We start from the raw sequence: 13,053 nt of genomic DNA, 5'->3' as shown, positions 1-13,053 counted from the left end.
GAACCGCTTCAGCGTAATATTCTTTCCTTCTAGAAGACAAAGTGTGAGGGGATTTATATGTGGGAGTGACTGCAGACAGAAAGTAGAATATTTTTCTTCAAGAGCCTTAAACATTGTCCTCAATATATTTTCACTCCACACAAACTCAGCTCCTGCAATTTTATCTGAGAAGTTTTGCAGATCATACTGCGGAGGTGCCCTGGGACTCCACTGCTGGCCGGCCACTTCCTTTGGGCCTTCAATCCAGATCAGACCTTCACACCCAGACCATGGGGAGCCCATGGAGGTCTGTAAAACAGAGTATGGGTCTGCCCAAGGACACCCGTTTGCATGACCTGGCTTCTGCGGTATGATCAAGACACCGCAATTCTTCTCCAGCTTTCAAAGTTAAGGAAATGGATCACTTCCTCAGTTGTGGTTAGAGGAATTTTTCATCCATCTTTGGCAACTATTTTAGAAAGACAGTAGGCATCCCTCAACAAGTCTTATTTTTGCAAGCTAAGGGCACTGCACAACAGCTCTTTATTGTCACTGTTTTCTGTATCTTCTCTAACAAACTCAGTTTTCTACCCCCTCTATTTCAGGTGTTCTCTGCAGCTTCATTCATCTTATTCCTTGTGTTAGCAGCTCTAGGTTTTCCTCCTTCATTCCCCTCTTCATCTTCCCTACAGCTGTACATTTTTTTCTGATTTTTTTTTTTAAATGCCCAGAGGTCTCTGTGTGTTGTACCCTGCACCATCTCCACTTTTTGCAGCAGCGCCATGTGTGTCACCAGAAGTGGATCCCCCAATCTCTCTGCCGGTGCCAGCTCTCCATGTGCTACCACTTCCTTCCATTGCAGCTACTCATGGGAATAAATCATGAAGCGTGTCAACGTAGTGGCCTCTCTTGGGAGGATGTGCGAAGGATGAGATGAATGGTGGTGTTCTGCTAGAAGGCGTTTGGTGACTGCTATCAAGTGGTCCTTTGATCTGGAGACGACCCAGAGGTCCTTGCAGTTCTGCGATACAGATGTCAGGAGCTCTGCATCCTACCCTCCTTCCCTCTCTTTTTGCCCCTTGCTTCAGTCTTTTGGGGCATGCTCCTGGTCTCTGCAGGACTGGTGTCTGAGCTGCTTGCAAAGGTATCTGTTGATTACTTGGCGTTGATCTCTCTGAAGCTGTTGCACCAAAATCCCACCAAGTTCAATGTAGGGCTTCACAACCTGCTGGACCTAGTATTAGGGCTAAATGTATTTTTCCGTAAGGACCAGTGGTGGACTTGCAAGGCACTTGAGGAGAAAGTGGTCATGCCTACATGCACAAACCCCAAGCTGACATTTAATTACTTCTTATAGCCATATTTTTAAGTAAAGGGGTTCCAGTGATCTCAGATCATCTGAAGAACGACGTGGCAACCTGATCTTGTGAATATGCAGAACACTTGTGTTCAGGCACTTGTGCTCACTCATCAGTATGGTGATTGGCTTAAAAATAGCTCCTTTTTCCTTCATTTATCCCCAAAATTTACTCTCTGATAGAAACGGTGCCTGTCACATGTTTAAAACAGATTTTCATCCCTGTGTGTATGGAGGAAGGTAAAGGAAGTGATAAATCTCTAAAAACAGTATGATAAAATAAGTCCTCTGTAACTAAAGGGCCAGATACTGAGCCTTTTACTCCTTTGGTGTCATCATCTGTAGCTGGCCCCGCTGGCTGTGAGACGACTTCTGCTGCAGCAGGTCTGGGAGTGCCAGAAGCTGTCCTCTTGCAGTCAAATGGGTACCCCAAGGACTGAAGCTGTAGATCACCATATCCAGTGAATAGCTGGTGTGCCGTCTGTCAGCAAGGAATAGGTTTGGGGAACTGGAAAAAAAAAACCAAAAACCAAAAACCTGGGAAAAATCTGACATGTTTGAAAAAAAATAAATAAAAACTTTGGGGCTTGGAGAATTTATGACTTACTTTTTCTTGCCCCCAATAATCTGAAGAAAATCCATCATCCATCCTCCCTGTTTTTGACACAGAAAATATTTTATAGTTAGCTAGTTCCTGCAGTTTCTGTTAGCATCCAATCAATAACAGGATCAAACTACCGACTACACGCTCGTGCCTTTCCTCCCTGTGTTGCCGCTCTTTGGAGCTGGGGAATAATTAGCTGCGGATCACAGTGATGCGGCTGCTGTAACCTAATGTTTCTGTCACACCAATACCCTACTGACGGATGGACAGTTGTTGAGCTTTCTGTTGTAGAGACCGAGGGACGTGTCGGGGCGGGTGCCGAGCATCTCATCCCGCTCCACTGCAGTGTCAAGCCTCCACTGGTTGTGGTTCGGCAGCAGGAATGACAGCTATTTCCCCGCCTGCCCTCTTCCATTGACCAGAAGAAAGGGAAAAGAGAAGGAAGGCTTTTGTTCCTGGGGGATGAACCGCTCCGGCAGCGGCCGCAGGATGCAGAGCGGATGCTTTCTGCTTGTGGTCCTCCCCGCTCTGCCACAGGCAGGCTTCAGCTAAAATAAACCAGTATGCCACGAACCTTTGAAGTGCGCTCGTCTTCTCACTTCCCTGTTACCAACAGGCAGCGTGATGCTGAGGGATGTTGTTCTCGCGTCATGCAGACACGCTCAGACTTTCATCTCGTGGTGGCCGTTCAGCCTCCCATGTCATTTCCCGCATGAGTGGCAGCTTCACCTTTCCTGAACAACATCTTCCTTTCTTCTGGCATTTTCCAAGACGGTGGAAAGGCAAGCTGGGACCATTGGAAACACACAGAGACTACGTTAGGTGCCTCTCCTGGCTTCTGAATGTCCACCCTGCTTTCTTCTGTCTGCAGATTATTTGTATCTTAGCGGAAGGACCTGGGAGCAGTGCCATCAAAACAGGTTGCCTTCTCCCCCATCTTCCGTGATGGCCGCTACACGGCAATGAAGTGCAGCCCCTCTGGGCAAGCTGGCACGCACGCTGGCGCTGCTCCACGTGCGTCAGATGGACCGCCATCGTCAGGAATCACGTTCTTCCATCGTTCGTGATTTTGTATCACACCATTTAGGAAATGTCATCGTGATGTTGTAATGCTCTCAGTTCTCTTCTCTGTACCTGAAATTGCCAATTACATGAAATAATCTGTGACGAGCAAAAAAAGCCCCCAAAACCCCAAGTACCTTTTGAATGAAATTGCCCAGAGGTCTAGTTTCTTCTTGAATAAGTCCAGAGACTTTAATTTGATAATGTTGAGATTTTTACCCACCGAACAATATATTTCTTTTGGTTTTAATTAAAGAATTTTTTCCTTTGCACTAGACTGATGCTAAACTGGCTTCACTAAATCTTCTTACGCTGTAAGTAGCAGTGACCCACATAAACACATTTAAAAATGCAACTACTGAAACTACAGTATGGTGCCTTTGTAAGACGCAGGAAGAGAAAGACTAAAATAATTCTATACATTTACAAGGGTAGCACATAGCATCACATAATTAAAAGCAGATTTATAGACCAATTTAATTTTTTTAGATTACACATACAAATCTGCGTGAAAAAAGTGTTACTTGTTTTGGAGTCAGATGCTTGAAAGTTACAGAGAAACCTATGAAAAAAATTACTTTTTCCTTTTGCGTATGCCCTTTTTGCAGCATAACAGGCCTTTTGAAAAAGGGGGGATAACTCTCTGTTTAAGAATGCATCGTAACGTGGAATCACGAGCATATAGGCAACCAGGAGAAGGTTGCGTTTCTGTTCCCCTCAGTGCTGGAGTTTGCAGCTTCGGTGGCTTTTTAATGTAAATGCTGGGCTCTAGTCCCAGCCAAACCCACACGGTGCCCACGGCCCACCTAAAGCCAAGGCCTGGAGGAGACACCCGTCCTTCTCCACTGGCTGTATCAAGGACGTAGACGTTGCCAAAGGGCCTTGTTTAACTATATTTAGGTAAACCCTTTCTAGGGCCCAAGAGTTGTGGTTAAGGGGGTGCTGCCCGTTGTTCCAGATGCACATTTTGTGTGTCTGTGTGTGTACAAGCAGTGCCCGGGATGCTGCGGTAACAGCTTCACTGCCATCGGAGTGTGCTCGCTCCAGCTGCCTCGTTAAGCTCTGATTGCGCATCACTACGGCTGCTCTGAGAGCAAATGCTTTGGCCAAAACTTCTCTTCCTGGTAACTATTGCCCAAGTCACGACCAGGGTGGAAGAAACAGCCAGAGCCAGCGTTCGGCCCGGCACCGAGCAGCCGGGAGCGCCCGTGCCTGTGGCTGCCAGCCAGGGAGAGCCGGGCGCTGGCGGGGCGGGCTGCAGGGTGTCCCTCGCACCCCATAGCTCGCTCAAACACGAACCCTTCCGCTCCTTTTGGTTTTGTGGGTCTTTCTAGACGTCGGCTGTGTTTACACAAAGAAGAAATATATGCTATTGGGAACAATCGGATAATAAACAACCTTTAATTAGTGCTGAAGACGCAAAGGGACCTAATCCCTCAGTGCCTGTTTAGACAGCTAAACCCAAACAGCCGGCCTCCAGCGCCCTGTTCCCCGCGCCCCGCAGCGCTGTGCCCGGTGCTGCTGCTGCTGCTGCCGGGTCGGTGGCTTTGGTGCCACCTGCCATGGAGGGCATGGGAGGTGGCTGCTCCTCTTGCAGCCCCTCAGCCTCGGCCACCCTGCGCTGGCGGCTGGGTCCTGGCGAAAGCTTTGTCCCAGAGCAGGGGCCAAATCGTCCTTTACCACCGTAAGGACAGGGCAGGGTTCACCAGACGTTCATCGAGCTGGGTGACTTTGGGATCTTTGGTGGCCCACCCCCCCTTTAATTAAGTTTTGGTAGCAGTGTGCTCTCTTACTTACGCTGGCTAGCATTAAGCTACAAAATTGCTGATGTCAGACAAAAAGTCAAGGGAGTCTATTGACTTTTCAAGCTTTGGCGGCGTGCTGCAGGACCATATCCGCTGGACGTGGAGGACACCTGGGGGTGGCAAGATGGGTGTGCGCTGGGGGCCTGCTCCCCATGGCCACGTACTCCATGAAGCCGTGGGTGCTGGCACTTTGCCAGTGGGGTCCGGCCAAGGGCCCTTGCCCAAACGGAGGCAAGTGCTGCACCCACCAGCTGGCAGCTGGCTGCCATGCCTTGGTGTTAACCTGCATGAAGTGTTTTCTGGGAAATGCACCACGTGGAGATGGCCCTGTTAGTTGTACAAGACAGCCAAGGAAGTGCAGGTTGGTCGTTGTGGTCTGTCCTGTCCTCCCCATTGCAAAAATTGTGGATGCTGAGTTTTGGGCGGCTCTGGCACCCTCTCGGTGCAGAGCCCATCTTGGCAGAGAGCTCGGCTCCTGGTCTGTGGTCACTCACACCTGCCATGGTGGCCACCCTTCCCGGTGGCCACCAGCTGTGGCCAGCAGCTGTGGCCAGCAGCTGTCTGCTCGGTTTCTCAAACTATGGATCACGACACCTTTTTGGGGAAGATTCAATTGGGGTCGCAAAGGGTTTGTGCTCGCCAGGGGACAGCTGTCTCCTCTGGTTTGGTTTGTGCTGGTCAGATGTTTACCCAGCTCGGCCAACGGTTTGGCACGTGAGTGCGTCCGCTGACACGTGGTAAAAACAGAGGTTTTTCCTTGGTTGCCAGCTTGGCTCTCTGGGCTTCTTTTGCAACCCCTGTTGCAGTGCGGCTTGTTCCTGCTGTGCCTCTCGTATTGCAGACTCCTCCGATTTCCCTGATAATCCCAGGCAAAGACCGGCCAGCAGTGGCCCGCAGGAGCCCAGCGGCCTGGCACGTGCTGCTCTGGCACCTCGCAGGCTGCCCGTCCCTGCATGTGGGGTGCCTGGCCAGCAGAGCCCCGCTGGAGTTTCTCGGAGCAGTGTGGGGCAGACCCCCGTTTGGCACACAGGAGGAACCGAAAGGTGCGGCAGCCCCTCCGGCAGCCGCTGAGCCCCCTGAGCAGGGGGCAGCTGCGGAGCCCCGGTGCTGGCTGCCTGCCGGCTGCCCTGCCAGAGGGATGGTGGGGTGCTTTTGCTGGGGGCATCTGCCCTCCCTCTTTGCCAACAGCAAGCCCTTAAATGAGCACAGTTGTTTTCTCTAACACCCCGTCAAGAAAATACTGATTATTTTCTATTTCTGGGGTGCTCTTGCTGTTTCTGTCTGCAGGAAAGGGTATCATTTCTGTAGATGAGCTTGTCTACCAACATATGGATTTGCCTGAGGCAAGACGAGTGTGTGCCGTTTCTCACGACTTATACAGGCTATAGGCAGTTTTTATTCCCTGAAAGTATTATGTAGTTAAAACTACTTCCTCCTTGTTTTGCTAATCTCCTAAGCTCTGCTGTGCACCCTTCTGGTTACCGTCAGGTACTCGCTGCCGCACAGCTCCAGTAGTCCAAGCCACTAGTCTCCATCCCTGCTCCTCTGGCCAAACCCGCTGCACCCATATGGAGCCAGCGGGAGGGGGTTAGCCACCCTGGGGCTGAGGAGTTTAAGGGCTGGAGCGTGGGGATGGGGAGGGTTGGACAGGCATAGGCAGCACCCCGAGACTGTCCCCATTTCGGGGAGCATGCCTGGTGGTGGCCCTGTCCTGGTGGGAACAGGCATTGGTGTTGATGCCCTTGTGTTGGGTACCCAGGGGTGAGGGAGAAGGACCACATGCATCGCCCGTGGCGTTGGGGCAGGCGTGGGGTGGGGTGGGGTGGGTGGTGAAAGCCAGTGCCTAAGGGAAGAAAGGGCTCGAAATGGTTAAGCCTGGGAGCAGCGATGCCGTGGCAGATCCCCACCCCCAGTACTGTACAAGGAAATGCTTAGCTCCAGCTACATGAGCAGCGTGTCAGGAAAATATATCGTTGCCTGAAACAGAATATACACAAAGTGGGAGAGACAAAAGTGCCCTCGGACCCCCTCGCTCGGAGCTGCCTCCCAAAAGGGCTTCAATGGGGCTGACCTTCCCCTCAGCCTGCTCTTACCCTGCTCCTGTATTTGGATTAGCGCGGGAGAGGAGGGGAGACAGCCTCAGGTCTTATTCTCCTGTTATTACAAGGATAAGCTAGGACATGGTACAGCCATGGAGGTTTTTATTTGTGGGTTATTTGTTTGGCTTTCCCGAAGGAAGAGCCTGTGAGAAGTATGTTCTTTCCTAATAAGAGCATCACCTTAAATTTTCACGGCAGACAGTCTTCTCCGCCTGCTGAGGTGGCCTGAAGAATCAAGAAGATTGACAGCAAAAAAATCTACTTCAGAGCTGCACTGGTCTGCTGGCAGGTATTTTTTTGTCTGTTAGTTTTGTTCTTCTTTATATTTTATTTCCTTTTCTTTGCTATTGTTGGTGAAGGAACGAAGCTGCGCAGTCAGCTTTCTTCCTTCACGGTCTACGATCTGCGTACCGAAATTTGGTTCTTTGAAGAACCGACCGTGTGAGGAATTAACGCCGACGCGTGCGAGGAACTACAGCCCTGTGTGCCCTTCCACACTGGCATGTAGGACCTCTACATCCAGAGCTCCACGGCTGTAGAGCAACGTCCCCTCGCTGGGAGAGCTGAGCTGTAGTCACGCTGTGGAGTGTGTTGCTAAACTGCTTCCTAGGGCTGAGCCGAACAGCCACATACAAAATCTCCCGGTCAGATTTATTGGAGTGGCCTGGTGACGTTCCTCAGAGGACTTACGATCTATGGTGATGGATGACGCCGATCCATTAACGTAGTAGTCTCATCTGGGAAAGATGTAATTGTCGTTCTGCATCCTGCAGTTTCCCTAAGTTTTTCTGAACATGTAATAGCACACATCGCAGTGGAAAATGGTGTGAAAAATGCTGCAGTAAATATGTCAGGGGCTCTATATCCTATGGCAGCGCACTCCTCTTCTGATACCACTCAGCCATCATTAAGATAGGGGAAGTGATAATAACAAAATTTGGTATTCGTCATGATGTATGTGGTCTCCAAAGGTTTGATGGAAGAGTATGGGCAGGACTGACCTTGTTTCCTCTCGCAATACATGTCTGCGAAATTTGTTCATGTTGACTGGTTCACAGTATCAGGAAAATAATATTTACTTTTACCTGCAATAGCAGTGCTATTTTTACAGCGCTGGTTGCCCTGCCTGCATTTCCTGAAATATAGCCCTTTTTTTCTGAGTGGTCGGAGTCTGGATCCCTGATGACAAAAGGCATTATTACTATTTTGAGTATTCTGGGTGCAGTTTGGAATAGTCTCACCTCCCTGCAGTACGAGCAGCATGTCAGTCGGGGCCGGAATACTCAGCTGGAGAAGACTCCTTTGAACTGGCTGGAAGGTCTCTGTTCATATAGCATCAAATTAGTGAAATTTGGACTTTAACATTCACACTTAGACAGACTATAAGCACTCTGGCAGCAAAGAAACATGGTAGACCTTGATGAAATGGGAGGAGAAGGCATGCTGGAGGAACGCAAGCGCAAGCAGTGGCCAGCAGCTAGACTGAGAGGGAAGGCAGTCCTGTGCCACCTCGGTGAGTCCATGCCTGCATGTGTGCCCACTCGTCCTCACGAGTGACGGGCAATCTGGATTGCAGTGGTAACTGGAATCCACGCTGAGGTCTGTGTGCTGTGCTAATCACACGCCAAAACGATGGCTGCCCAGAAGACCTCACCGTCAAATGGATGAGGCAGAAGGCATTAGAGAGGAAGCGCTTGGAGATTGTAAATGCATGCATGTATGTAAGTGCGTGTGGGGCATTTGTAGGTGTTACAAGTAACCTGGACCTGTTAACTGGACAGCAGTAACCTCAGTGGCACTGAGATGCAACAAAACAGTTTTTCAGTATTTTCTGTTATTTGCATATTATTTTTGGTCAGAGGCATCTATATTTCACAGTTCAGCACAGGGGCTTCTAGGAGGGCTAAACTGGTCTTTGAGGGTGAAAACATGTTGAAATGTTGTGAGGTCTTCTCGTTATATCCTTCAGCACCATAATGCTGCGTCTCACGCTGGTGTTATCTTGAATTCAGTCAGAAGGCTGACATCTTGTGCATCACGGCACGACGGAAAGAAGAGGTCATTTCTCTGCCTCTCAAAGTCAGACCAGGAAATGGTACAGACACTGGGGTGAAAGCGAGTGTGTAAAAGGATGCGAAATTCAAAGAAAAAATGGTGCAGTTTTCCTCACATCACAGGAATCCTACATGTTTCTGTCTCTTTTAAACAAAATCCTTGCAGCTGCTTACAGATTTTGCAAGGAAGAAAATAAGGGGCTATTTTTGCTTGAGAGCTTTTCCATCCACACATTTTTAGATAGGGTGGTGCAAGAGTAGGGCAAGTTTGAAATCTGCTGAGGATTAGCACCGTCGTGTAGCTGATGAAATGTTGGGCTTGGTTTATCAAAGTGATGGGGTGGAGGAGAGGGAGAGTCAGTCTAATAAATGTGAAGCTATGAACATAAAACTTGATCTTGAAGTGGCAAGCTGAAGGAGCATTTGGTTACTCATGCCAGTAGGGAAGGGTGAAGTATTAAATAACCGCATTTTGCACGGGGGAAGGGAGCACTCCTCTACCCTTTTTCTCCCCAAGCAGCACCACGATACTCCTGTCCCACAAGAGAAGAGAAGCTGATGAGTCTGGTTTTGGTCCGCAGTTCTTTGGCCCATCCCTAAATCTTGTCATTTGGGACACTATCTGTGCCACTGAGAGCCATCAAAGCTACAGGGGGGAGAAGGGGTTTGCCCTTTTGGCCCACCGTGGCAAGCTGGGTGGCACGCGTGTGTGCGGTTAATCATCTGCACGTCCTTACCTGTGGTCTTAGATAGGGGCATTCGTACCTCACCAAAAAGGATCTGCGAGCTGGACGGTTCAGTTTTTTACTTGGTTTTGCTTTTCTTCTCATTATTTATTTATTTAACCCAGACTATATTTGGATGATGAGAGGTTATGTGAAAATTTGGCTTTGAGTTGATTTAAGATGAGTTACAGAAGTGTCGGGATTTGCTGTTCTAACCCCCATGGCTTTAAAAGACATTCAGTCTGGTTTCTGCTTCTTCCTCTCTGTCTCAAGAAGGTCTAGAAGCAAGACAAGTTTAAGGGCAGTCCCCTCAACCGTGCTGAGGTTAGCCCTATTCTGGCCTTGCCTGCACCAAGAAAAAGTGGTTTTTAACTGGAGCTGGCGTGCCATAAGGAGGGGATGGGAAAGGGCTTGCAGCACGTCTGAGGGGCTGGTGCTCTCGGGGCACGTGTGGTGGTGGTGGCACCTCACTTCATTTATGGGTTTTGAGCTGGTGAAGCTGGTTTACCCCTCGAGGGGTACTCTAGCGTGCTTTGCTTGTGTGGCTAGTCAGGAGACAGCTGAAGCGGTCGAAACCATGCTGGTGTAATGGGGCAAAGTCAGACGTTTTGCCTGCAAAAGTGCCATAGCAGTTTAGAAACTGATTTTAACTTTACCTCACTAACCTGTCGGCTGAGACTTGGTAACTGGTCCGTGAGGGGACCCCATCCTTTGTAGCCAGGAGCAAGACAGATTCATGTAAGCAAGAAGAGATGGGCAATGGACGTTGGTCTTTGCCACACAGATACCAATTCTCGTCTGGATATCAGAAAAGATCAAATGAATGTAGTAAAAATATCTGAGCCTGGGATCAGTGGAGAGGGTCAGGACAAAATAGCGAGCCGAGTGTCTCTGAGTGGAGAACAAACCTCCGCCGGGGGACTAATGGGGCTTTGAAGTCGTTACACTGACATCAAACTTGGAAATCCTTTGTAAGAACTGAGATGCGGTAAGGACTGTTTAATAAAGCACTTGACTGGGAAAGGAGCAAATATTTTATCAGGCTGACACTGAGTGCTTTTTGGTTTGGGTTTTGGGGAAGCGGGCTGGCAATTACATTTAATTGGTATCCTTCTCCTCTTGTTATCATTGGTGTCTCCATTGCTGGGAAAACAAAATGCATGGTTTTTAAAATTTACTGTAAAGTTACGGCTCTCTCGTTTGTTTTGTTTAGCTCTGTATTCTCAAAACAGCTCATTTTTCTTTGCTTTGCTGGCAAATATAATGTTTTGATTGAAAATGATACTAAATAATCAGTTAAATGGGATATTTAATGACAGGAAAAATTGTTTAAAATATTTTTTTCCCATAGGAAAATCATGCACTTTACTTTTCGAGCCTAAGAAGTCTTTTAATGCTAGCGTGAGTCTGCATTCTTCCTATGATCTCACTCCAAAAGTAAACACGCGGGTGCACCGCGTGTGTGAAAGCCATGGAGGTCAAGGTATAGTAAATCTCAGAAGCTCCGATGCAAGAGATATCCCTAGAGTAAGTCCAGTTTTTCCCTGATACCATTTTAATTTAGACTTTCTTAGCCTCTCACCCGCTGCTGGTTTGCCTTCCCCATGGGAAGCTGACCTACTGTATGAGCAGCAAGCCTGGTAGACAATGGGGAGAGCAGTGGATATTGTCTACCTGGACTTGAGGAAGGCTTTGACACTGTCTTCTATAAGATCCTCATAGGCAACCTGTTGATGTACGGGCTGGATGAGCAGACAGTGAGGTGGACTGGAAACTGGCTGAATGGCTGTGCCCAGAAGGTGGTGGTCAGTGGCACAAAGTCAAGTTGGAGGCCAGTGATGGGTGGTGTACCCCAGAGATCAGCACTGCATCCAGTCCTGTTCAACACCTTCATTAATGACCTGGATGATGGGTAGAGCATACTGTTAGCAAGTTTGCTTATGACACAAAACTGGCGGGAGGAGCTGATACACCAGAGGGTCGTGCTGCCATCCAGAGGGACGTCAACAGGCAGGACAAATGGGCTGACAGGAACCTCATGAAGTTCAACAAGGAGAAGTGCAAAGTCCTGCACCTGGGAGGAACAACCCCAGGCACCAGTGTGTGCTGGAGGCCAGCCAGCTGGAAAGCAGCTTGGCAGGAAAGGACCTGGGATGTCCTGGTGGACACCAAGTTGACCATGAGCCAGCAATATGCCCTTGCCACAAAAAAGGTTAATGGTGCCCTGGGGTGCATTAGGAGGATGTTGCCAGCAGGCCGAGGGAGGTGATCCTTCTCCTCTCCTCAGCGCTGGTGAGGCCACACGTGGAGTGCTGGGTCCAGCTCTGGGCTCCCCAGTACAGCAGAGACATGAACATACTGGAGAGAGTCCAGCAAAGGGCTGTGAAGGTGATGAAGAGACTGGAACATCCTCCCCTATGAGGAAAGGTTGAGAGAGCTGGGACTGTTCAGCCTGGAGAAGAGAAGGCTCAAGGGGGATCTCAACAAGGTATATAAATACCTGAAGGGAGGGTTCACAGAGGACGGAGCCAGGCTTTTCTCAGCGGTGCCCAGTGGCAGGACCAGAGGCGATGGGCACATGCTGAAACACAGGAGGTTCCCTCTGAACGTCAGGAAAACACTTTTTCACTGTGAGGGTGACCGAGCCCTGGCACAGGCTGCCCAGGGAGGTTGTGGAGTCTCCCTCCTTGGAGATGTTCGGAAGCTGCCTGGACATGGTCCTGGGCAACTGGCTGTAGGTGGCCCTGCTTGAGCAGGGGGCTTGGACCAGATGACCTCCAGAGGTGCCTTCCCACCTCAACCCATCTGTGATTCTGTGATTCTGAGCAAGCAGAGGTGCACAATGGGGCTGAGATGGGGCACGATGGGGCGGAGGGGAGTGCGGCAGGACTTTCCCAGGAGCGAGCAGCCCTACAGTTTGGCTTTTGGGGAGCTGCTGGTGAGAAGATTTTTGCCCAGGGCCACGCAGGCAGCACCTCCCCAGCGCAGGTGCTCAGGGTAGGAGCGTGACTGCTGGGTCCCCGACACACCAGTCCCACCACACTGCTGCAGCCGCCAATGTCCCCATCCCAAGGGACCATGTCACGTTCCAGGAGGAGACATCTGCATGCTACCAGCAGCATCAAGGGAAAGCTGACTTAAACAGATACTTCTGCAGTCGCAAAAGTGGTAGCTCATTTTCCCTGTTTGAACAGAAATTTGGAGTACAAAAGCTGCAGCGAGTCAGAAGAGCCTGCTGGGTCGAAGGGACGTCACCAAACTGGGTGGCACGTGACTCAGCAGTAATTATGGCTGGCAAATTTATATTCGTCCTTCACATGTCAGGTTTAATACATTAGACTTCCGTGCACTGTCTCCGCCTTGGAGTG

The 13,053-nt window shown here is 49.7% G+C and overlaps 1 protein-coding gene across 3 annotated transcripts in view; it reads left to right on the top strand.

The window, feature by feature from the left end:
- Positions 1 to 13,053, top strand: part of RAI2 (retinoic acid induced 2) — a 47,341-nt gene that overhangs the window by 24,954 nt on the left and 9,334 nt on the right. The window contains exon 1 of one of the 3 annotated variants that reach the window (XM_072849190.1): positions 7,093 to 7,195. The exons of the other annotated variants lie outside the window; for them this stretch is intronic. The gene's annotated coding sequence lies outside the window, so the exon portion shown is untranslated. Of the gene's footprint in view, positions 1 to 7,092; positions 7,196 to 13,053 lie in introns of those variants that run through there. 3 annotated transcript variants of the gene reach the window in all.

This window comes from Ciconia boyciana, chromosome 1 (assembly GCF_034638445.1).
Source record: "Ciconia boyciana chromosome 1, ASM3463844v1, whole genome shotgun sequence".
NCBI classification, from domain to species: Eukaryota; Metazoa; Chordata; class Aves; order Ciconiiformes; family Ciconiidae; genus Ciconia; species Ciconia boyciana.
Note: the sequence above shows the minus strand (reverse complement) of the source record. Positions and strands in the feature narration are given on the sequence as shown.